The following is a 24,118-nucleotide window of genomic DNA, read 5'->3' on the forward strand; positions in this document are numbered from 1 at the left end:
TGATAAGAGAGATCAATTGTTAACATTCGAAATGAGATAGATAGTATAGATAGCACAGCAAGTAATTTATTAATGAAGAAACCAATTAACCTTTTTTATTATCGTCAATTTATTGTATGTATTTGACTTAAGTACATTTAAATTAAACATATGAGAACAAAGAATTATTTGAGAAATTGCAAAATGACAATCTTGAAAACCCAAAACAGTTCTCTGACACATTTGTTTTAAAGAGCATTGAAGGGCATGTTCTGTAAAATTTATGACAGGCTTATATGTTTATATATGTATATATATATATATATATATATATATATATATATATATAGGCATGCTTTTGACCTGTGCTATTTATAAGTATTGGGGGAGAACATGCAGGTGAACCATAAATTAACTTTCAGACAATTATTGTGATTACAAAACATTTTCTAGAGAAAACAAAACATTTTAGTTCCCAAAATCCACTCATCCACGAGTAGAAGTGTAAAAACAAAAATCAATCCAAATAAACTGACTTTACTAATTTGAACAATTTAAAGGGATAGTTCACCCAAAAAGTTAAATTCTGTCATAATTTTCTCATTCTCGTGTTGTTCTAAACCTGTATAAATGTATTTTTTCGGATGAACACAAAAGATGATACTTTGATAAATGATGGTAAGCACACAGCTGATTGTAACCACTGACTTCCATAGTAGGAAAAATACAATGAAATTCAATGGGTACCGTCAACTGTGGGCTTACCATCATTTATCACAATAGCTTATTCACCATTTATCACAATACTTTCATAATATTTGTTGTGAGCTTTGTTGTTTGCTGTGTGCTTACTATCATTTATCAAAATAGCTTCTTTTGTGTTCATCAGAATAAAGAAATTCATACAGGAGAGGGGGATGAAATATCCCTTTAATAAACACTTAAAAATAGGCGTGTTCAACTTTAGCACTGCACAGAAAGATCGGCGTATGACATCCAACCACCGCGAGAGTACGTCACATACTAGGGAGTACGTTGAATAGTTCTCGCGGTACTATGATTTCATACATGTATCGGTCTGCGCAGCGCCGCGCGAAGTCGTTCTCGCCCATTGACAATGCACAAAGGCTAGTGATTTTGCTCTTTATCGGTGCCCACTAGTGGAAACTCTTTGCAGTGCTCCTTTGCGCACTATCCAGTGGAAAAGAGTCCAGTGTGTATAGATAGAGAGGGACAGTCAGGCAAGCTCGAGTTCTGCTTGCTTCAGCCGACACACACACTGTTCACTCTGTTTTAAGCCGGGACGCCACGATTCTTTCAGGCCATTGGCTTACACTATCAGTCTCCTAAAACCTCCCATGATTTATTCATGTATATGGACTGAAGACTGTATTTCTGGAGCAGACTGCCTGCTTTTAACTTGGTGAGTGAATCTTTCTTTGAATTCTGGAGCAGCTAACTTGCTAACAGTAGAGACCGGGGACGCGCGATTTAAATATACGTAACTGTTATAATGCGCTTGATAACGTTAGTAGTTTGTCTAGGTTGGCATACGCCCTATCAGATAAGTCTATGCAGAAATAATGCTTATAGTGTTAGACAGCAGCAGCAGGCTATACGGATCGGTCTTTAGCATAACAGCAGCCCAAAATGCTGTGTTTTGAAACATATATATGCTCCATTTTTGCCAGATTGGATGTGATTGAATGATTTTTTTTATCATAGCAGACGCGTTTGAACGAGTCTCAAAAACGCCGTCTAGGTAGGCAGCACGCTGGGTTTTGAAACACGGCTTAAAGTCTCTGGATCATGATCCTCATTTACCTTCCCACGGTTTAGCCTAGCATAGCCAGTCTGCTACTGCTGCCTGGAAGTGTTTTGTGTTATGTAAACATCTACATTCCCTCAACTTTTTCCCAAAACGAGAAACAAGAAAGGAAACGTTAAATGTGAGTTTTATGTGGTATTTTCAACCGCTCATCCCAACACAACTTTACTAGCAGTGGATTAGCCACCGCACTGAATTAAACGGGTTGCCTAGCTGTTAGCAAGCTAACACGCCAGAGGAAAAATGAAGTTTTGACTTCAAATCATGACTTTTAAGTGTTTAACCATGCTTCTGTTTTGGATTTAGATTGCTGTCGTGCTTTGTATGAATTGTTTCTTTGATTTTAACAATAACAGGTCACTAAGCCACTTTCTTTTGAAAGTGGTTACTAGTGCAGTTACTGTTATTAATATGTTTGTGAATGCATTATTTGCTTACACTAAAGTATTTTTATTTTTCTAAAATTGCATGTAAAATATGCACGCGAGGAAACGTTTTAAAGCTCAGGGACCAATGTGCCTCTTTGGAAAAGGGTTATGTTTTTCTTTTAATGTTGACATTTGCATATGATTGCTTATGCAAAAGAAACGTCAATAAGGTTGTATTTGTTAACATTAGTAAAAGCATTAGCTAACATGAACCAACAATGAGCAATGTATTGAATTTCAGCATTTATTAATCTTTGTTAATGGTAGTTAGTTGGGTAATGCCAAAACAGATGTTCATGTTAGTTCAAGTTTATTGGGCATTAACTAATGTTAAGTTACAAAAACGTTCTGTATTAGTAAATAATAAAGTTTACGTGAACCTAGATTAATAAATGTTGAAGTATTGTTCAATGTTAGCTTATGCATGGCCCGGTAGGAGATTTTGGCAGCTAGTATGACGACAAAAATAGCACGGTTTTATGGTGTTGCTGTATTGCCTTTGCCACACTAAAATGTGTTATTTTCTTATGTCTGCATGTCTGCAAACACAAACAACAACTTTTAAATTGGAACAATTCATTTTATTTTTAAGCAATGTACAACGTGTATGCCAGGTAAAAATAAAGCCTTTAAATTATAATATTCTTTAAAAAAAAAGTATATTTATAATTTAATACTAAATGCAAACATCAAATCAATTACAATTATTTTTGTGTAAACACAGCTCATATCTTGGAAACAGTATCACAAAAAAATGTTACTTGTTTTAAAACCTTGACCTTTTGTCCAATTTCCACCACTTCTGTCCTGATTACTTTGTGGGGATGGTCTGTAGAGATTGTGGGCGAGTCCCTCTGCTGTCATTTAAACATGAGCGGGAGAAATAGCGGGTTTAAATTGATGTAAATTATTTCAGAGTCCACTGCTTGTGCTGCAAGTAAACATGCTACACAATGTTTAGTCTGTGTATATGTAAGAGATTTCTCTGATAAATAAGCTTGCAAAACTTTCGCACGCTCGCAAAATGAAACTACTGAAAGACACGGACAGCAGCGCTTTAGTTTTATCAATAAAAGCCTAAGGATAGTGCTATACACCGTGTGTTCGCTTTAGAAGTCGCTTTAGAGAAGATGTAAATCATTGTGCTCGGTAGGGATATACCGATACTGGTATCGGGTATCGGCCTCGATACCACATTTTCTAAAGTACTCGTTAAAAGTCCCCCTATACTGGGGATCGATACCACGGTTTGAGAAATGTCTATGCTTGAGCGGCGTGTAAGGGGTTAATGCCTCTTGTGTTGTCCAAAGAGGCAGAATTTACAACAAACTGGAAAACTAGTCCCTTGTGTTTTTGTTAAATCATATGGCTAATAGGCTTGCCGCGATGGTCGGTGAAACGGTGATAACCGGTGCTTCAGCCTCTCACTGGTTAGATCACGTGCCCACCGCGACACCGTCTTTCACCGTCGTTTTGATATTTTCGTGTAATTAAATCATTTAGTTTCGTTAGAGAGAGCAAACGCTTACAACTGAGTGTGTATGGTGACAGCGCAGCTGAACGCACGTCACGTCACAGAGCAGCAGGTGTCAGATTTCATTTATTTCTGTCAGAGTTTGCGAGGCAAGCTGACTGACTAGATGATGACAGAAGCCGCGTGCTAACTCGTTGTTGTTATAATATACATATATGATGTTTAATACAACCGAGATCGTTTTGTTCTTGTGTTTTTCATCAAGAAAAATAATAAACCCATCATTCAAGCAGCGCTATATGGCGAAGTAGCCGGTTGCTCTGCTTGGGACTGGCGGGTTCTGTGAGAATTACCTGCACACATTGACTCAAGCACTTAATTAAACCAGCTGTTGCGCTCGCATTGCACGCAAATTCATACGCGATTTAACGCAGCGTACGCAAGCACTGCATTTAAACAGTTGCGTAATTCAAAAGTGAAATAAAATGTGCACGTCTGCATGCGCATTTATAAGCCCCTCCCACACGGTGAAACCGGGATTACCGGGTTTGTGACGCGCCGATTAACCGGTGGGAAAATTCTGTCACCGCGGCAACCCTAATGGCTAAAGCTGTTACCTGTAAATTTAAATCATGTTGTTTTTGTTTAAGTACTCTGTATCGGTATCGGCAAGTACTGAAATCCAAGTACACGTATTTCAAAAAAGTGGTATCGGTGCATCCCTAGTGCTCGGTACATCACATTAGATAAATAGGCAAAGAGTTGGCGGTCAATCCGGTCAAAGGAGTTTTAAGCTACCTCTGAATGTGGTTGAAAGTGGACGAGCTCAAAGCGTTTTACATAGGGATGGGACGATGCATGCGATACATCGCACAGCCAATATTATGCACTGCTTTTTCATGTACTACGGCTTTTGATCAATAAGAAGTCCTTATCAGTCTGAAATCATTGTTAGTTTGAGTCGTTTATAACATGCATTTGTAAAAGCAACGCTCGTCAAACATAATCATTATACATATTCTTTAATATTATGAAAATACTTGAAAAGGTTTGAAGAATAGCAATATAAATATTAGGGGTGTCAACAATAATCGATTCGGCAATGCATCGCAATGCGCGCATGCATGATCCAGCATCGATGCAGCAAAGTGCCATAATCAATTATGTCACTGTTTATTTTCTGGCCTCGAGTGGACAATAAAGTTGTGAAGTTTCAATTACTTCTGGGGGCATAACAACAACAATCAAGATGGCTGAGGTGGAGAGAGATGACTGTGATAGACGGGTAAATAAAAACGCACCCTTTTCCATGGAAAGTGGACATATGGGCACATTTCGGATTTTACGAAGTTAAAGGGAAACTAGACAAGACTTGCGCTGTGTGTAAATTCTCATCTCAGGTATATAATTGTCATTGTTTTAAAGCTGCTAAGCTTCCGTTTGTGTTGAAAATAGTTGCGCTTGCCTTGTTGTGTACAGTAGAATTCTAATGCATCGCAATGCATCGTAGAATCGAATTGAATTGAATCTTTACCTGGTGAATCGTAATTGAATCGAATGGTGAGGGCAGTCCCAATGCACACCCCTAATAAATATATGCTTAAGCGATTTTCTGAAGATGCGTGTAAATGGTTCTTCTTCGGTGGCCCTTATTGAGTTTCTACTCGAGAGCGCCCTCTGGCATTGGATGTAAACATTTCACTGTAATTCATTGAGAAGTATAGCAAGCATCATCTGCAGATTTATCGGCCCATCCCTAGTTTTACACCTTGTTTACACCTGTCTTTAGCCTCGTTCACTTGTGATCCGATCAACCAAAACACTCCACTTTTTTTGAAAATATGCTCATTTTCCAGCTCCCCTAGAGTTAAACTTTTGATTTTGACTGTTTTGGAATCCGATCAGCTGATCTCTGGGTCTGGCGCTACCACTTTTAGCATAGCTTAGCACAATGCATTGAATCTGATTAGACGATTAGCATCGCACTCAAAAATAACCAAAGAGTTTCGATATCTTTCCTATTTAAAACTTGACTCTTCTGTAGTTACATCGTGTACTAAGACCGACAGAAAATGAAAAGTTGATATTTTTAGGCCAATATGGCTAGGAACTATACTCTCATTCCGGTGTAATAATAAAGGCCTTTGCTGCCGTAACATGGCTGCAGGAGGCGCAATGATATTACGCAGTGCTCGAAAATAGTCCCCTGCTATTGAAAATTACTAAGGGGACTATTTTTGGCTGCTGCGTAATATCATTGCGCTTCCTGCAGCCATGTTACGGCAGCAAAGTCCTATGCTAAAAGTGGTACACCAGACCCGGAGATCAACTGAATGGATTCCAAAACGGTAAAAATCAAACGTTTAACTCTTGGGAAGCTGGAAAATACCAAGTCTGAACACTGCTTAATTAAAACCTCTGTATACGTTGAAACCGCTAACCGGTCCATGCCCAAGCTAATGCATTAGCTAATGTTAAGAAATATAACCTTGTTTGTAAAGTGTTTAAATATTTACATTGTGTTGTACGGTTGTAAAAATGTACAGTATTATTTGTTATATTACAGCCATGGCTTGATTTAATCCTCTAATGTAACAGAGAATTCATAAATCCAGGATAGTGCTGATGAAGTAATTGGAGTCTTAAACTTTCTTATTGAGATTGAGATGGATTAACCTTCATATGTTGTTTAGCTCCTCCGTTACAGACCCAGCAGGATTTATTGTGTTCCCAATTTGCTTGGTGACCATTGATCATGTATTTTAGCACATTGTACGCATTCAATTGAGTCATTTGGTGTACAGTTCAAAAGAGGACGATGTATTTCTGTCAGAGCCTTGTCTCTTGAAAATATTGGCTTGAGGCACAGCAAAGCGGTGGTTTTGTGGATTTCAGCGGCTGTGGAATATCTCTTAGTGCACACCAGAACATGTTGGGGCAGCGTGAGGCGTTCACAGTGGCTTGTCTCGGGGATTAGGGCGAGAGGCTGTTGTTTTGCTGTTTGAAAGGCTGAATCTGGGTGGAAAGGTTAGAAGATTCAATGATGAGAAATTGCAGGCTGTTCGAATAGCTGGAGACGTGAATGCCTGTGCTCAGGGCCTGCTATTTATCTCTAGTTTGAATGTGAATGAAGGAGTCAAATGGAAAGCGGGGGCATGAAAGTAGGTGGCATACAACCTTGCTCTATGGCGCAGCAAGATAAATATCATATTGAGTTTTTCATTAAAGAAATGAGACCAAACCAGCAATGTAGGGTGAACCGGAGTATGACCTCAAGTCAATAAATGAAGATTCGGCTCGGAGCTGAAATATTTGTGTGGCTTTCCCAACATCAGTTTCTCATGTTTGCCAAAGAATACAGCGTTTGTCTTTAATTCATTATGCTGAGAGTTGATCTTGGAGTACTGATCTACATCAAAGCTGACGTTTTGGTCGTGCAAACATGGCTTTACTTTGAAATATTGCAGTGAGCTTTGTTCATTGTCTCTTAGATGTTGGTACAAGGATGAACGCCGCTCGCAGCATTAAATGTCCGTCACTGATACGTGCAAGTGGGAATATTCTGACCCTTCTCCCTCAGGTTAACACCCCCTTTAGTAAAGGATTGCACCCGGCCAAGACTGCGGTCTGTAGAGCGTTTAATGCTCTTGCGCTCTCGCTGTGCGGGGCCATGGGTTCACCTCTCATGACTGGATAGAGTCACAGGGTGGTCTGCCAGGAGCAATCAGGCAAATTAAGCAGAGCATTGGGAATCCAAGTGTGCTCAGAGCCCTTTTTCTCTTCTCTTGCACATCAATAACTTACGTTTTCCAGTCTCTTACTCTAAAATCACTGTTTGATTTATGAAACATTAGAAATTTATTTAGAAAAGTGCTTTTATAAGATAAATTGTTGTAGTCGCTGTTGACAGACAATATTGCAATAAAACTTTCATTTTGAGGAATTACTAGCAATTGGTATCCACTCGGTAGGGTTTGACAAAAAATGTAAAGCTTATATATCAAATGATATTTTGATTTAATCAGGATGCTCAATTGAATATAGGTTAGGTAGGTTTATGTGGATTGTCCAAGCTTTTTTAGTATGATGAAGCAGGGCAGGCATGGCCCATCACCCATCAGCCTGGCCCATTCTCAAACAGAACAAAAAAGCCCTTCCAAAACTGTTGCAACTAAGATGGAAACAAATTTCTTGGTCCTATATTGTATTACATTAATTTACTCTTAGGGATGCATATCAATTAATCGCGATTAATCTATAGCAGAATAAAAGTTTTTGTTTACATCATATATGTGTGTGTACTGTGTATAATAACTTTGTATAGTTAAATGCACACACATGCATGTATATATTTAAGCAATGTTTACATATGTATATACATTTGTATATTTATGTATAATTTATATTATATATAAATATAAATACTTAGTATATAAATATATTTTTTTCTTAAAATTATACATGCATGTGTGCATATTTATATATACATAATTATTATACACAGTTCACACACATATATGATGTAAACAAAAACCTTTATTCTGCTATAGATTAATTGCGATTAATTGATATGCATCCCTAAGAGTAAATTAACTTGATTTTAACTGTAAACAGGAAAGTTTTTATGCTGTTTGGCTATTAACAGCATCCTAATATACAAACTTTTAAAGGCGAGAGTCAAAGTGCAAGTTTTTGATAACAATACATTGTCATATTCATGTAAACTACATAAACGCGATAACTGTAATCTGTTATCTACATAGGTGTGGACATTTAAGTGCAAAAATTATCCAGAGACAGTTTACATGTCTATTTACAACCCTAGGGTTAGAATGAAATGGTCTATTATTACCTTATTTGAAAGGGTCATGAATAACAATGTTGAGCTCTGCTCTGATTGGCTGTTTCAGAGAGCATTTCATTTCTGTGTGTGTGTGTGTGTGTGTGTGTGTGTGTGTGTGTGTGTGTGTGTAAACAGACCTTATGTTTGAACCTGTATCAGTATACAGATTATGAGGAATAATCAATTGTCTGGCGATTGTTAATGGACGTTTCTGAGTGACAAATTTGTTTTTTCTGTATGGACCTGCAAAACGTAACTGTAACATCAATAGTTGAACTTCAGCATAAACGTTAGCATATAGGATTAACTAGCATATAGCGCTAACTAGTGCTGTGTTCAAAATATCGATACGACGATACATCGTCATGGATGCCTGACGATGCGCGCATTGATACAGCACCTTCTGTATCGATTCGCATGAACTTTTGAAATTGTTGGCGATATACAGTCCTAGGGCTAACTCGGCAGTCATAACTTTGTCGGAGTGGGACAGGAGAGGTTTGAAAATCCACTCCGTGTCACCCTCTATTTTACATTCAGTTTTAGATTTATTTATTGTCATTGAACATGCATCTAACTAATAATAATTATAATTAAGTGTGTTAAGTGCTCAATGTGTTTGAATGGTCCTACTTTAATGTTACGAAGGTACTTTCAGTTCAGTATCCAGTATAGCCAAGAATGTGTTTTCAGTTCAGTGTTCAACATGGTTATTGCTTTTGGATTAAATCTGTTCATGAAACTTCCAGTACGTGTTTTAATGGACCTGTTTTACATTCTACGGCACCTTTAATTCAGTTTATAGGCATGAAACAAAACAATAATGGCGACATGTATTTGTGCTGATCAAGATACTGAGATTTACAAAATTTCGCAGCTTTGTAGTCCAGGATCAATCGTAGTGATAAACCTATCTCATCATCTGTCTATACAAAACTCCTCGATTAATACCCAAGTTACATGATCGTAACTAGACTCAGTTTTGTAGAAACCCTTTACATAAGGTACTGTAATATGTCAAGTTTTGGGCTGTGAAGTGCATTGCATAATAGCGGTGTACTCAATTCATCAACTGTTCAAGAGAAAATTGTTGAAGCATCCTTTCCATTTGAATTCACTTTGTCATCTCGCTGTGGTTATATGGACCTCTAGATGAGGTCAAGTGTTTGTATTATCAGGAAATCTATGTAATGAAGATAAGAAACATTAAAAGAATCTGTTTAATTTTCTTCCAGCTTGGTGGAAATCTGCATGGCTTTATCATTTCCATTTGCACGAAGGCAACATGATGCACTGGATTACAGGGTTGCATAACTTCAGTGTAAATAAATTTATAGAGGTTTGTAAGTGATTTCATTTTTAATTTTTGGGTGAACTATCCCTTTAAAGGACAAGTTCGGTAATTTACATTTAAAGCTCTGTTTTCAGATTGTTTATGATGAAATAGAACGGTTTTGACTGAAATTTTGCCCCGAGAATTTTCGGGTGTTTGTTGTTTCACCTCCCACCTCTACCACGGCTGTATAGGTGCACTGGAACAATCCTTCCTAAAATGCATTAAACTTTCATTTACAAAGACGTGAAACTCACCGAGTGGTCAGGGGTGTTCACTGATATGCTCACACAAAAAAGATGCTTTCCAACAGCTGTTTTAGCATTCGTTGTAAACATGTGGACCTATTTTTCCAAACGCCTCACACCCGTATATTCTTCCGCTGAGAGCTTGAATAATAGACACTCCAGCCCAGTTGGTGGCGATAATCTGACTTTGCCAATTGCAAGAATACAAAAAGGTTCCCGGCGCAGAGTAATACCGTAACTCACAGCACATCTAATACAAGTCAATGGAGTTGGACAAAAACTACGATAAAACCTGTTGGAAAGCATCTTTTGCAGCGATTTTTGTGTGAGCATATCAGTGAACACCCCTGACCACTCGGTGAGTTTCACGTCTTTGTAAATGAAAGTTTAATGCATTTTAGGAAGGATTGTTCCAGTGCACCTATATACCCATTGTAGAGGTGGGAGGTGAAACAACAAACACAAGAAAATTCTCGGGCCAGCATCATATGTCCAAATTTCAGTCAAAACCGTAATGATAAACAATCTGAAAACAGGGCTTTAAGTGTAAAATATCGAACTTGTCCTTTAAGAAAATTGTACTTGTAATGTAGAGATAATTTTTTCAAATGTATGGGTATTAATGTGAAAAAAGGTTAGATATACAAGGTTTGCAGATGAAAAGGATTACTGTTGTAGGAACCTTCAACATGGATTGTTAATAGCCTGGGAAGATTGAAGAATGCTATGAGAAAAATAGCTTGGAATGCTTGAATGGGACTTGGTTTGTACTTTGGTATTGCGTAGAGAATCATGTTGATGAGGTTTAAAAGCATAGCAATAGTGTCAAGCAATATTGTTTTTAAAGCTGTTCACATCCGACTTGACCACAGGCAGTTTTTTATGTCTTGCTCGTCTTTGGATCTCCTTGGCTTTGCTTATCCAGGAAATGTCTGGTTTGTTGCGTAACGCCTGTGCTCTCCTCCCTGTGTATGATTAGTGCTCATACCTCTTAAAGTTGATTAGTTGACATGAAATGCTGACACAAGACAATTGCTCATCAGTAATAAAAGGCATTGTTATATGAAGAGTGAATGTGTAAGCTGGAGGCCATTATTAAAATGGCCTTTTAAATGACAACGTGTATTTCCTGAGAAGCTCAGATGCAAAGCTGTTAAACACCAGCTCTGTTCTGTCAAAAATGAGGATGATGATGATTTTAAATGAATGCTCTCTGCACATATTATGTTTATCAAATACATTATCTTCGAATCCACCAGTATTTTGTCAGAATCCGCTAAACACCATTAATTTACAAGCAAACATGTCAGACGCACTTGCATATAAACACCACATTTATATTTGAGGATAAATAGTGCCCTTAACTAGCGTCGTTTTTTTTTTATAATGTCCGATACATTTTTAAATTTCCTTTGGTATGTAGGTGTGTATTAGTACATGTTAATGATATGCAAAAGGTACAAACCCCAAAGTAAACGATGATGTGAGTTATTGTCTCCATCATAAATCTCTTTTCTTGGACTACACTAACACGAATTGTAGGCAACAGTTTCCTTCTTGGGATTGGTCATGTAGACAAGACCGACATTATAATTCCTCCAGCTTTGGACAGCCTGTAAGTTAACTCCTGTTAACAACCAAATCTTTCAAACATGGTAAGGAGTGTCACCTTTCCGGCTGACGTCAGAGGTATTATTATTATTACTATTATAATTATTATTATTATTATTATCATTATTATCAGTTTCACATTAACATTTCTGCATAACCCGCATTTGACACCAATGCGTATTGCATGCTATTCCTCACATGAGAGAGCTTGTAATGCACGTGTCTGTGACCATTCCTTGCACCTGAGCTTATGATGCGTAATTATATAATGAATTATTCCTTGCATTAGAGAGGTTGTTATGCGCGCAGGGGTTTAAAATCAGTGAGTGTGAGTGACACGTAAGAAATTTCAGAGCGCCTGGGCATCTGACATGCTCGGATTAATGGAATCATGTTTAAGAAGGTTGCGGTCATGACAGTGTTGTCAGCTGCCCTTCAGCTTCAGTTTTTTTTGTCCAGCAATCCAGTGGCTTGTCATAAATGAGTGAAAAATGAACAAATGAGTAAACTATTGCCCTACCGCCCGATACTATCCTATCTCACAGATTTTACAGCCTGAAGATGGGCAGATCTCACTATGGGCCGTATCGCCCAACACAGCCTATAAGTTAACTCCTTTTAAAGGTGCAGTGCAGTGTTTCCCACAGGATTTTGAGAGACTTGTGGCGGTGATGACGTCACACACTATTTAGCATATATATGTGACATCATCACGTGTTTGCATTTCATCGAGGGTTTGCACCTGAAATAAGTTTCACTTCTACTCTTTGATTGGTCAAATTTTACTATCCGTTTTGTTGTCAGACATAAAACGAGTAGACTATAAAGTAGTGACTAAACACGACCCAGTAACACCTCGTGTTTAATCCAACCAGCTGATCTTTTAACTGCTGCTAAAATCCTGATTTATAAACGCGACATCCTCTGAACAAAATCACAATACATTTACATTGAAGCCTTTACTGCTGTTGCTCTTCTCATCATTGTGTTATTAGCCTTTATTTTAAATATGAGATAAAACACTGTTGTTGTTACACAGACAACTACAGAACACGTGCGCTTGCACACCGCATTATAGGGAGAGAGAAAGCTCTCACATCAAGAAAACGTGTGTGTGTGTGTGTGTGTGTGTGTGTGTGAAACACTACTGCTAACCTTTGTTTAGTCATGATAAACTAGATCAGTCGTCTTCTCTGTCAGTAACATCCGTGACTGGTGACGTTTACGCGAAAAAGAAAGTATACGGAGGAGCGGACATTGAAGCACCGCCACCTTTTCACTGTCAAGAGAGAGAGACGCGCGCTGTCGAAGCGCTGCACGAGACACGAGACAGAGAGGGAAGGGCGTGCTGAGTGCTTGCAACAATGAATTTAAGCCATTTTAAACAGTAAAATATACACGTAAATAGGAATCGTGGAAAATCTATTAGTGGCGGCCAGTGTTGATTCCGTGGCGGTGCGCCACGAGTAAATCAGTGTATGGGAAACACTGCAGTGTGTAATTTTTATAAGGATCTCTTGAAAGAAATGCAAAATAATATACAAAACTATATTATCAGGGGTGTATAAAGACCTTTCATAATGAACCATTATGTTTTTATTACGTTAGAATGAGACGTTTTTATCTTCATACACAGAGGGTCCCCTTACATGGAAGTCGCCATTTTGTGCCACCATGTTTCTACAGAAGCCCTTAACGGACACACTTTTTTACTAAGTTGTCTCTGACGATGAAATGTTTGTCCAGTGGTGGCTATCGTAGTTTCTCTATGCGTTTTAAAATCGAGGGTTGGTTGCAATTCGCTACTTTACCACTAGATGCATTTACACACTGCACCTTTAACAACCAAATCTTTCAAACATGGTAAGGAGCGTCATGTTTCCGGCTGATGTCGTTTTAAGCCATTGACCTAAAGTTGGTTAAGTTTGTGCCAAGTCCAGAAGTACACAGCACGGGGTAATGACTTTGATAATGTGACTTCTTGAACTGCATGTTTAGTTTCATGTGCTGTCACACAAGCCTGCTTGTTATCAGACTTTGTGGGAATGTTTTGTTCCTTTAACTTTTATCAGAAATGTTGTGAAATTGCAAAGCACCCAATTTGGTGTTATTATATAGCTGCAGCGCCAGCTCTTTCTGCACAGAGATGAGCAAGGTTTTCTACTTAAAATGACCCAGTTTAGTGTAATGTCAGCTGTTGAAAGGAACTGCAAGTAGAGAGATTTCTGCAGACTTAAGAAGAACCGTAAAGCCGTTCCTTTAAGTCACATGCCTGTTTTCCACTCTCCTCCGCACCCTGAGACCCTGCAATGTAATGCCGTTTGCTACACCACTGCGTCACCAGTCCAGATTGTCCGCAGATACGTGCCTGTTGTTGTACGGCATCACATAGCTGTAATGCATTGTGAGTTGACAAGCGCTGTGGTGGTTTTTGTCATGCAATCGTTCTTAATAGCATGGAAAAACATCAGGGATTCTCTTTAAATCCAACGCTGATATGTTTCAGATGCACGCTATACAAGCAATTAACTCTATTGCTCCGCCATGCCTGTATTATCAAAGTAATGGACACTTAGCAGAATCTTAACCAGCTGTTTTTTCACTGCTAATCCTTTAATGTTGAAAGGAGTTGATGTAAAGGCATTTCTTTTTCCTTTGAGTCCTGGATTTATCCTTAATTTCTTTTCATAATGCTCTTATCTTTAAAAGGACCAGCAGTCTTCGCTACCATTAAACTTGAGTAATTACGAGGTCCGACTAATCTTTCCAGTTTAATCTTTAGTATTCATATGGAGGAGGTTTTTCCTTTGGTTAAGCCAAATCCAATCAGAGAGAATGTTATGGATGTTTATAGGAGTCATTTCAGATGTTTAATGTGTTTGCCCCATCAAAATCATGGTGACATTGAGTCATTGGGACATTTGAGAAATTTGGAAGATAAACTGAAAACACAAGTAGGGTCTGATGGACTCGTGATGGCCACAAAAAGCCCTCAAGTATGATTCAAATCTTGGCTTCATATAAAATAATTATTATTTTGCACCCTCAGACACAAATTATCACTCCTCCCAAAGAATTCTCGAAATACTTGCATACACCCTTAAATCACTTGTCCTCCCTCTCTTCATCCACTAAATGCCATAGCTTCGCGTTTATCTTTCTTATGCTTAAGCGTTCTGCGCAGTGACTGATGTCCAGGCACATGGTTGGGTTTCTTGTACCCTGTCACCCATTTCAAGGAGTTAAGAGAATGGTCCCACAGAGCTCTCTACCTGTGTCATCTGCCATGGGTCCGCTGCCCTTCCCGACAGCCCCTGTCCCCTCCAACAGAGACTCTGTTCAACGTGCTGGGAAGAGTAATTAATCTTTCGGAGGAGCCTGCCCAGCCGGGGCACCGCACAACAATTTGTCTTCTTTGCCAGGGCGTTGCCAAATTTTTGCCCGGCTTGATCTAGCCTTGCTCTCCTACTGCTGGAACCCGACACCGAGCAAGCTGTCGCTTCGCCTCTCCGTCAACATGCCAGTGTTTGTGTTCGATTCACCCAAGTATCAGCTTCTCGTCATCTGAGCAGGGCTACATCAGCAGCTGGCCGCTTATCTCTTGGCACGTCTGAGACACACCATTTCATTAATAGGTGCCAGTGTTGCTGTGATCACGTCTGGACTTCAGATGCACATGGAGGTCCTCAGTGCTCTGGGCTGGGAATAAGCTGGTTTTAGTCGAGAGCTAGTACACACACACACACGTACACAATAGTTGCACACAATACACACAAATTATGCAAACGCCCTATTCGGACGGCATTAGTTTTACAGGGGGACCTTTAAATTGAGAAAATTGTACTTCTCAGAGGTCATCTGTGTTTTTACTGCCTTCCGAATCAGCCATGTCTGTGTTTTTTCTCTCACGACCTCTAGAGCAAAAATCCAGAGCAATTTACACTCCAGAGTTTTTCACCAAACTTAGAGGTCCTCTGAGAAATTGAATCCCGTCCGAATGCAAATGTCTGTGAAACGCAGATCTTTTCGTGTTTTGGCCAACGTGATTTGCCATTAAGGTCTTACTAACACGCGTATTGTACTTCCTGCGTCCCATTCATTCAGACATGGATGTTTTATCCATTCGGCGAAATTTTATATTAAATCAAGATAAGCCAAATCTAATTCACTGTTAAGACTGGCCACTGTAATATCAGTATCAGATAAGAAACTCAACCTTATTTTTGTCCACTCCAGAATGGTAATGTTAATTAATAAAAATAATAAATTGTTATTAATCATGTTTTTTTTTATTTCTATGTAGGTAGGCTTCTATAGTAGGATTCATATTTTGTATAGAAGTTACTTTGATTAGTCAAAATTAAATTCAAAAATTACACATCACAATTGCATCCAGAGCATGTGATCTTCTGCAACGCACAAAACAGACACGATCACCTCTGGTGTAGCCATAGCCTGTGCATTTTAGTCCTGTTCGAATCGGTACATAAGATCGCAGACGTCGTGGGGGACACGTTGAAACGAATACGTCAGTTGGAAAACAAATCCCATCCGAATAGTGCTAATCACAAACTTTTATTTTGTATACACGCGATTAATCGTGATAAATGGTTTGACAGCCATATTTTTAATTTTTCATATACTTGATGTTATTGAAATTAATTATTATTACAAAGATATTAAAAAGATGTTAATCAAATTTTGTTGTGCTTGAAATGTAAGTTATAATAAAGGCCTGTTTACACCAAGGACAATAAGTATGACTGTAAAATAAAAAATTGAAATACAAATAAATCGTTTCAAATTTAAAGGCTTCACACATGTTAAGGTGACACTTAACAAGAGTTTCTTAAGATGTTAATAAATCTTTGGTATCCCCAGAGTACGTATGTGTAAAAAATACCATAGCTCAAAATACCAGATAATTTATTATAGCATGTTAAAATGCCTCTTTGTAGGTGTGAGCAAAACTTTGCTGTTTTGGGTGTGTCCCTTTACATGCAAATGAGCTGATGTCTGCACTAAAGGGCAGTGCTGTGGTTGGATAGTGCAGATTAAGGGGCGGTATTATTATAATAAGATACCCTTTTGACATCACAAGTGGGGCAAAATTTCAATGATCTATTTTTTCACATGCTTGCAGAGAATGGTTTACCAAAACTAAGTTACTGGGTTGATCTTTTTCACATTTTCTAGGTTGATAGAAGCGCTGAGGACCTAATTATAGCACTTAAACATGAAAAAAGTCAGATTTTCATGATATGTCCCCTTTAAAATTTAAAAGCACAGCATAAACATATTGTTTTCCACCATTAGTCTGGATGGTGTTATAGTCATTGTTATGGTTATTTTCGTAGTTCTCATTTTCGGTGTTAACAGGTCTTTAGACTATGCCAAAACAGTCATATTTTAGTGTAAGTTTAAAGTTATGTAATTTACAGTATGTGTAGTTATTGGCCTTGTACACACTGCAAACTTTCGGGAGTGACAACTGCATTTAAATGCGGGAGTGAATCCCCTAAATGTTCGTTACATGTCTTTACGGAACAAGACTCACTCCAGAAAATATGATGATTGAGAGAACCATAACAACGTTCTGCCTTCTCGCGTGCTTATAACAGGGGTGCAAACTTGTCAAAAATCGGCGAAATTCGCTGTTTTTTGATACAATATAGGTCAGTCTTGTGATTCGTCTAGATCCGATGAGTTTTTGAAAATGAGGGGTGAGAGGGGTCTGCGACATGGTAGCAGTAAATGAAATTATGAAAATCATGTCCAGCTATTGTGGTAACGATGTCAAATTACTAGCCAGTTTGGCGGGTTATGTTTTACAATTTATAGCCACCTCATTTGCTGCCGAAGTTTAAGCAGTCTGCAGATTGAGTGCACATACTTAACTCGTAGTATTTTCTCATTTGAGGTTACGTGCCCACGTCACGTTGCTGTGCGCGTGGTCATAAAGCTTAACATTTGTTCACGCACCGCAGTTTTAAGTTAAGTGATTTTAAGCCGTTGACAACAGTGCTATATGCGCTATATACCTGTTTCTGTTTAAGAGGAGCGTGCAAGCCGCATATCCGCTTATATAAGAGCGCTTGTGTCTTGTCACCTTTTCACCCCTGATGAGTTTGCACCCCTGTATAACTCAAAGCTTTGACCAAAATAATTTAACAGCGTTATGTTTTGCAATAAACCTCCGTCTTGGCGTTGTGTATTGTACGCATTTTTGAGGCTGCTCCACAGCGGGCTGTCTTGCAGTGTTGCCAGGTCCTCGTCTTTTTTTGTACGTACATACCGTTTTTGGCGCATAACCGTTAAGGCTTTTGGCTCATGAAGCAATCAAGATTTTGGTGTTAGTAAAGTGTGAAAGTGCCGGTCCCAATTCTTTTGATCTTTGAGGGTAAAGCATTTGGATTTATTTCTGTTTATTATTGGCTGCTGTTTTTTAAGTGCAAGATCTGGCAACACTAGTCAGCAAACGCTCGTGCCGCTGTCATTTTCTGCACCGCGCATACTGAAGACTTTTTCCCCTTCTAAGCATTTATTTTTTCAGAAGAGAGACCTGTCATGTCCATGATGAACGTTTAAACACTTTATTAACTACTAGTTGTTCAATTCTGTTATGTACACACTATGCAGAGCTTCTGTAAATGCGTTGTCACTACCTGCATTTTGCGGAAGTTAATTCGGTTGTAGAATGCGTTTGTCTCGTAAATTACTGAATTGTGTATGTACAGAACAGGATTTAGCATTAAAAAGTGAACTGACAACCAAATTAATATGCAGTGTGTACGGGACCATAGATGTGTAAGTATTTTGAAAATATATATAAATATTTTTAAAAATGCTTACCGATATTTCTTAATAATTGTATTAAATTTTCCGTAGTTTCCTTTAAAATTGTGCCATCTGGTGAAGTTTTTTTTTGTGTGTGTTCTCATTTCTACAAGCTTGCAGATTGAGTTCATTTAGAGAGATCAGACAAGATTCTCAGTAACTAGCCCATGCTGGGTTAAGAAGGCCTGCACATTTCTTGACAGATGGACGACATTTGGAACGAAAAGCAACTGCTTATGCTTTGAATTTTTATAAGCTGCTGGTTACAGGTTGGAGTGTGAAATGCACATGACGGTTGTTGTCTGCAGTTTTAAGGAGATTTACAGACAGTTTCTTCTTGGCCTGTTTTTCATTGGAGGAGTTACAGTTCTTTAAAACATTCATGGACGTTTAAGTTTTTCGGTTCCATGTATTGATCTTTGAGATCGCTTGCATTTTGTGTAGCCAGAATGTGTTTGCATTGGCATGGGTTTGCTCTGTCTGATGTGGTCACACTTGTCTTTGGCATGGCTCCGCAGGGGCTTTGCTCTGCTGGCAACAGCAGCAGTAGCAACGCTTGGAGATCGAAGTTTCATTGTTACAAGAACGGCAGCACAGAGCGAGAACTGAAGTATTGAATGCTCTAAGCTCAGAAAGCTGCAATGGTTCAATCATACCTGCCCTTTTTTTTCTTTTTTTTTGTGCAGTCCAACTGCAAAAATGCCACAGAGCTGTTAAGCTTTAATCTGTGTGTGATCCTCTAATCCAGTAGGCGTAACTGTGCAGTTCAGTGCCATTGCAGGTGGTTACTGTTGACAGCATCGGTATTGCCTCAGCATCACTGATTCCAGCTGAAGGAACCATGCCAGGAAGTCAGGTTTAGCACATGTGTGATGTCTACTGTAGGTGTGGCCCTGAATAGTCGAAGATTCAATGCTTGGTAAGAGAAGCCTGATTCGACTACCAGTCTCACATTTGAACCATCGCAGATGTTTAATTTTGGCTATATATGGGTGCACATTATCTTATTTCACATATAACAGCTTCCTCCCAAATATATTAGGGATGCACTGAATCCAGATTTTTTGGGTTCGGCCGAATACCGAATCCACTTTTTAAGATTCGTCCTAATACCGAATCCTACTCGCATCCTTATTCCATTAACACAGAAAAACACATTAATGAACTAAACAACGTCCACAGCAGTGTATTTTTCATTTTATTTAATTTTAACTGTAAAAAAAAGTATAGGCAACATTAGGGGTGTAACGGTACGTGTATTCGAACCGGACCGTTTCGGTTCAGGGCTTTCGGCACGGTGCACACGTGCACCGAAAGGCCGAATGCATTTTGTGTGCGCCTGTGCGGAACATAATACGTGCGTTTCCGCACGAACATATTAAGTGGCGGAAGTCTCCGCGTTCAGCGCAAGTCTTCTGTCAAACATATAACATAATTCGGCCCGCAGAAAGATTTTTATTTACTTAGTTGTATATCCGTTTGATTGTTGATGTAAACGTTTACGTGTCGTATCTAAAAGCGCATGTTAAACGCGTGTCAACGCGCTGCTTTGTTCTTTCAAAAGTGCGTGAGAGGATGCGCGTCTTTCGTTGCTACGCAATCATGAGACGCGCTTTCTGTGACAGCGAGAATAAGGAATGCGATCAGATTTTTCATCTGCACCTCATGTCAATCATATCATTGTCACAATGCGATCAGCTGGTCGGGACAGAGAAGAGCTGTAACCCGGGGTTACTTAGCTGTCACTCAGCTGCGGAGGGGTTCGTAAGTAAAGTCACAGCTTACATTGATGACACAAGCAGAGATTAGGAGAAACATGCAAAAGACCAAAGATGGCTAGGTATGCAACTCACTAATCTCAAAATGAGTGTATAATAAGTATATCATCATGTTGCTTGCTATGCAGTTACACATAGAGCAGTAATATTATTTTTATACAGAGATGGTACATAACCAATTCAATTCTGTGAGTTAAACAATCCAAAATAAATCAAAACACAAAATTTTTGGTGGCAAAAATGTAGGCTAATAGTTCATAAATGTATTCAGGAATTGAATTTGTTAGTTCAAGGTTTTAGTAGAAAAAGTTTAAGAGAAGGTTAAGAAAAGAGTTACCTTCTGTTATAAAATAATGTAAAAAAGAACTTTGCAGTAGTATTTTATTTATTATTTTTTCATTTTATATATATTTTATATGTTATATTTTAATAAAAAGTGTTTAAAAAGTGTAAACAAATTGTAAAAAAAGTTTATAGTAATAAACAACCTGCAGTTTAATGTTTGCATTTCTCCCTTACTGTACCGAAAATGAACCGAACCGTGGCTTCAAAACCGGGGTTCGCACCGAACCGTGATTTTTGCGTACCGTTACACCCCTAGGCAACATTATGCCAGGATGACAAGTTGGAAAAACTATTTTGAAAATTACCATAAGCCTATGCATAATAAAAGCGATGCGTTGCGACACGCTCATTTTTCCAGGTGCGTCCGCGAAATGTGAACCGCCCCTAAGGCTCACCGAAAGAAAAAGCTCATCTCCACGTCAGCACCCGATATGTGTAATCAATGGCTGTGTGACGTCGACCAGCGTAGCGCAAGCCTAGGGTTCGGTTCGGTGGAAAAAAATTCTAGGATTTGGCCGAACCCCGTCAAAAAGCCCAGTATTCGTCCGAATCCTGGATTCGGTTCATCCCTAATATATATATTGAGAGTGATTGTTGACTGGTTCGACTATATTAACCCTTTATGTAACCTATCCTGCAATAATTCGATTATATGAATACTATCTGAAACCATAAAGCATTGATTTGTGTGCAGTGGTTGGGCTGTATTCCTCATAGACTTGCACTTTTTAGGTTTTAAGGTACTAGAACATTACAGACATTTGGAATGGGCCCTTCGACCATCTAGTTGAGCCAATGGAAACAAGCTTTAACAAATCATTGTGGTAGTGAATTTTGAACAGACAAGCAACGACCACATTTGATTCAATTTGCGTTCAGTCATGTTCATCTTTTAGCTTTAGACGTGATGCTTTGATTCAAACTGATGGGTGTACATACGTAGGTTTTGAAATGTCAGAATGCAGGGTTGGGCTTTTCGCTCTTGAAGGCTACTGTTATTTGTCTCTCACTTGCCTGAACATGTTTTGTGTATATGAAAGGGTATTAAAAATGGAACGCATCATTCTTTGCAAATGGAAGATTGATGAAATGTCATTAGGTCATTCTTTGGTGGAGCTATCGCGCTGTTTTGTTTTCCCTTCAGGCTGCCGTTGCCTTTTGTCCCTGCTTTTGCTTGTCTCACTGCGGCCACATTTTCTGCATCAATGTAAATTTTTCAGACCGTATGTTTGCATCACGCCTGGATGGGGGAGGTGGGGTTGCTTACTTTTGGCATTTCTGGTGAAAAGCAGGCGCTCAAATGTAAATGTATATTTTGCATAAGTATTGAATGCATGCTTTACGCTTGTATATTTTTATATTTGCCTTCTTGCAATTAGTCAAAGCACACATCAGCTCCTTTATACATGTTTGTTGTTAGATAAATTCAGCTTTTTAATATTTTAATGGCATTATTTGTTACGTACATGGTCATCCACTGCTTAGGAATCATTTTTGTTTCGCACAGTAAATAAGCGATGCCTCAAATTATGTGGCATGTTTAGAGGACAACTGAGAACTCAACTCTAGCAATATTTCTATACGGGCTCCAGACTGCGACCAAATGGTCGCATTTTGCGACCAAAAATTTGAGAGTGTGCGACTGAATTTTACATCCAGTCGCACATGTGTGACCAGTAAATTTGCCTCCCCCACCCACCCTATTTTTTTATACATTAAACGTGGAAGGGGCACGTCAATGATCAATAAAATGAGCAATGAAATAATCAATGAGACGTGAGCGCACACGCACGCAAACACACACTCGCGCACACATACTCATGAGAATGCTGGTGTCATACAAAATTCATTCACAATTAGGGGTGTAACGGTACGCAAAAATCACGGTTCGGTGCGAACCCCGGTTTTGAAGCCACGGTTCGGTTCATTTTCGGTACAGTAAGGGAGAAATGCAAACATTAAACTGCAGGTTGTTTATTACTATAAACTTTTTTTACAATTTGTTTACACTTTTTTAAACAGTTTTTATTAAAATATAACATATAAAATATATATAAAATGAAAAAATAATAAATAAAATACTACTGCAAAGTTCTTTTTTTACATTATTTTATAACAGAAGGTAACTCTTTTCTTAACCTTCTCTTAAACTTTTTCTACTAAAACCTTGAACTAACAAATTCAATTCCTGAATACATTTATGAACTATTAGCCACCAAAAATGTTCTGTTTTGATTTATTTTGGATTGTTTAACTCACAGTATTGAATTGGCTATGTACCATCTCTGTATAAAAATAATATTACTGCTCTATGTGTAACTGCATAGCAAGCAACATGATGATATACTTATTATACACTCATTTTGAGATTAGTTAGTTGCATGCATAGCCATCTTTAATCTTTTGCACGTTTCTCCTAATCTTTGCTTGTGTCATCAATGTAAGCTGTGACTTTACTTACGAACCCCTCCACAGCTGAATAACAGCTGAGTAAGCCCGGGTTACAGCTCTTCTCTGTCCCGACCAGCTGATCGCATTGTGACAATGATATGATTGACATGAGGTGCAGATGAAAAATCTGATCACGCATTCTTTATTCTCGCTGAAAGCGCGTCTCATGAATGCGTAGCAACGAAAGACGTGCATCCTCTCACGCACTTTTGAAAGAACAAAGCAGCGCGTTGACACACGTTTAACATGCGCTTTTAGATACGACACGTAAACGTTTACATCAATAATCAAACGGATATACAACTAAGTAAATAAAAATCTTTCTGCTGGCCGAATTATGTTATATGTTTGACAGAAGACTTGCGCTGAACGCGGAGACTTCCGCCACTTAATATGTTCGTGCGGAAACGCACGTATTATGTTCCGCACATGCGCACACAAAATGCATTCGGCCTTTCGGTGCACGTGTGCACCGTGCCGAAAGCCCTGAACCGAAACGGTCCGGTTCGAATACACGTACCGTTACACCCCTATTCACAATTACTTTTTTTGCCAGTTTTGTTAGTCTGGAGCCCTGGCTTTGAATTATTAGGAAATTGTACCTACCTGAGAAAAAAACTGGCTAATAGATAGCACACTAGTGAAACTGAAGAACTAAAGACTAACATTTAATGCACTTATCCAGTCTTTTCAGTGTCTGTGAATATAACTGTTGGGTAGGATGAGCTTAATATACATTTTGAACTAACAGACACTCTATAGTCACCCGTAAAGACTTTTTTTCTTCCACTGTTTCCACTGTTTACTATTTGTACTGTCATGACAGCGATGGTGCTTTTAGTTTACCTTGTTGCATCTTCAAAAGTGCAGAATAAAATGTGACAATGAATTTGAAACAGCTAAAGCAATTATTAGTAATACAGTGGAAATTAGTAGATTTGGTTAGCATGTTGATTTACGGTG

General features: G+C 38.6%; 1 protein-coding gene across 2 annotated transcripts in view; it reads left to right on the plus strand.

Annotated features, from left to right (window-relative positions):
* The first annotated feature begins 1,150 nt into the window (after positions 1–1,150).
* ndst1b (N-deacetylase/N-sulfotransferase (heparan glucosaminyl) 1b) overlaps positions 1,151–24,118 on the plus strand; it is a 109,071-nt gene continuing 86,103 nt past the window's right edge. Inside the window, exon 1 of one of the 2 annotated variants that reach the window (XM_055179240.2) lies at positions 1,151–1,402. The gene's annotated coding sequence lies outside the window, so the exon portion shown is untranslated. Of the gene's footprint in view, positions 1,403–1,775; positions 1,929–24,118 lie in introns of those variants that run through there. The other variant, XM_055179241.2, reaches the window with a different exon arrangement.

The sequence above is a fragment of the Misgurnus anguillicaudatus genome, chromosome 9 (assembly GCF_027580225.2).
Source record: "Misgurnus anguillicaudatus chromosome 9, ASM2758022v2, whole genome shotgun sequence".
Lineage (NCBI taxonomy): Eukaryota > Metazoa > Chordata > Actinopteri > Cypriniformes > Cobitidae > Misgurnus > Misgurnus anguillicaudatus.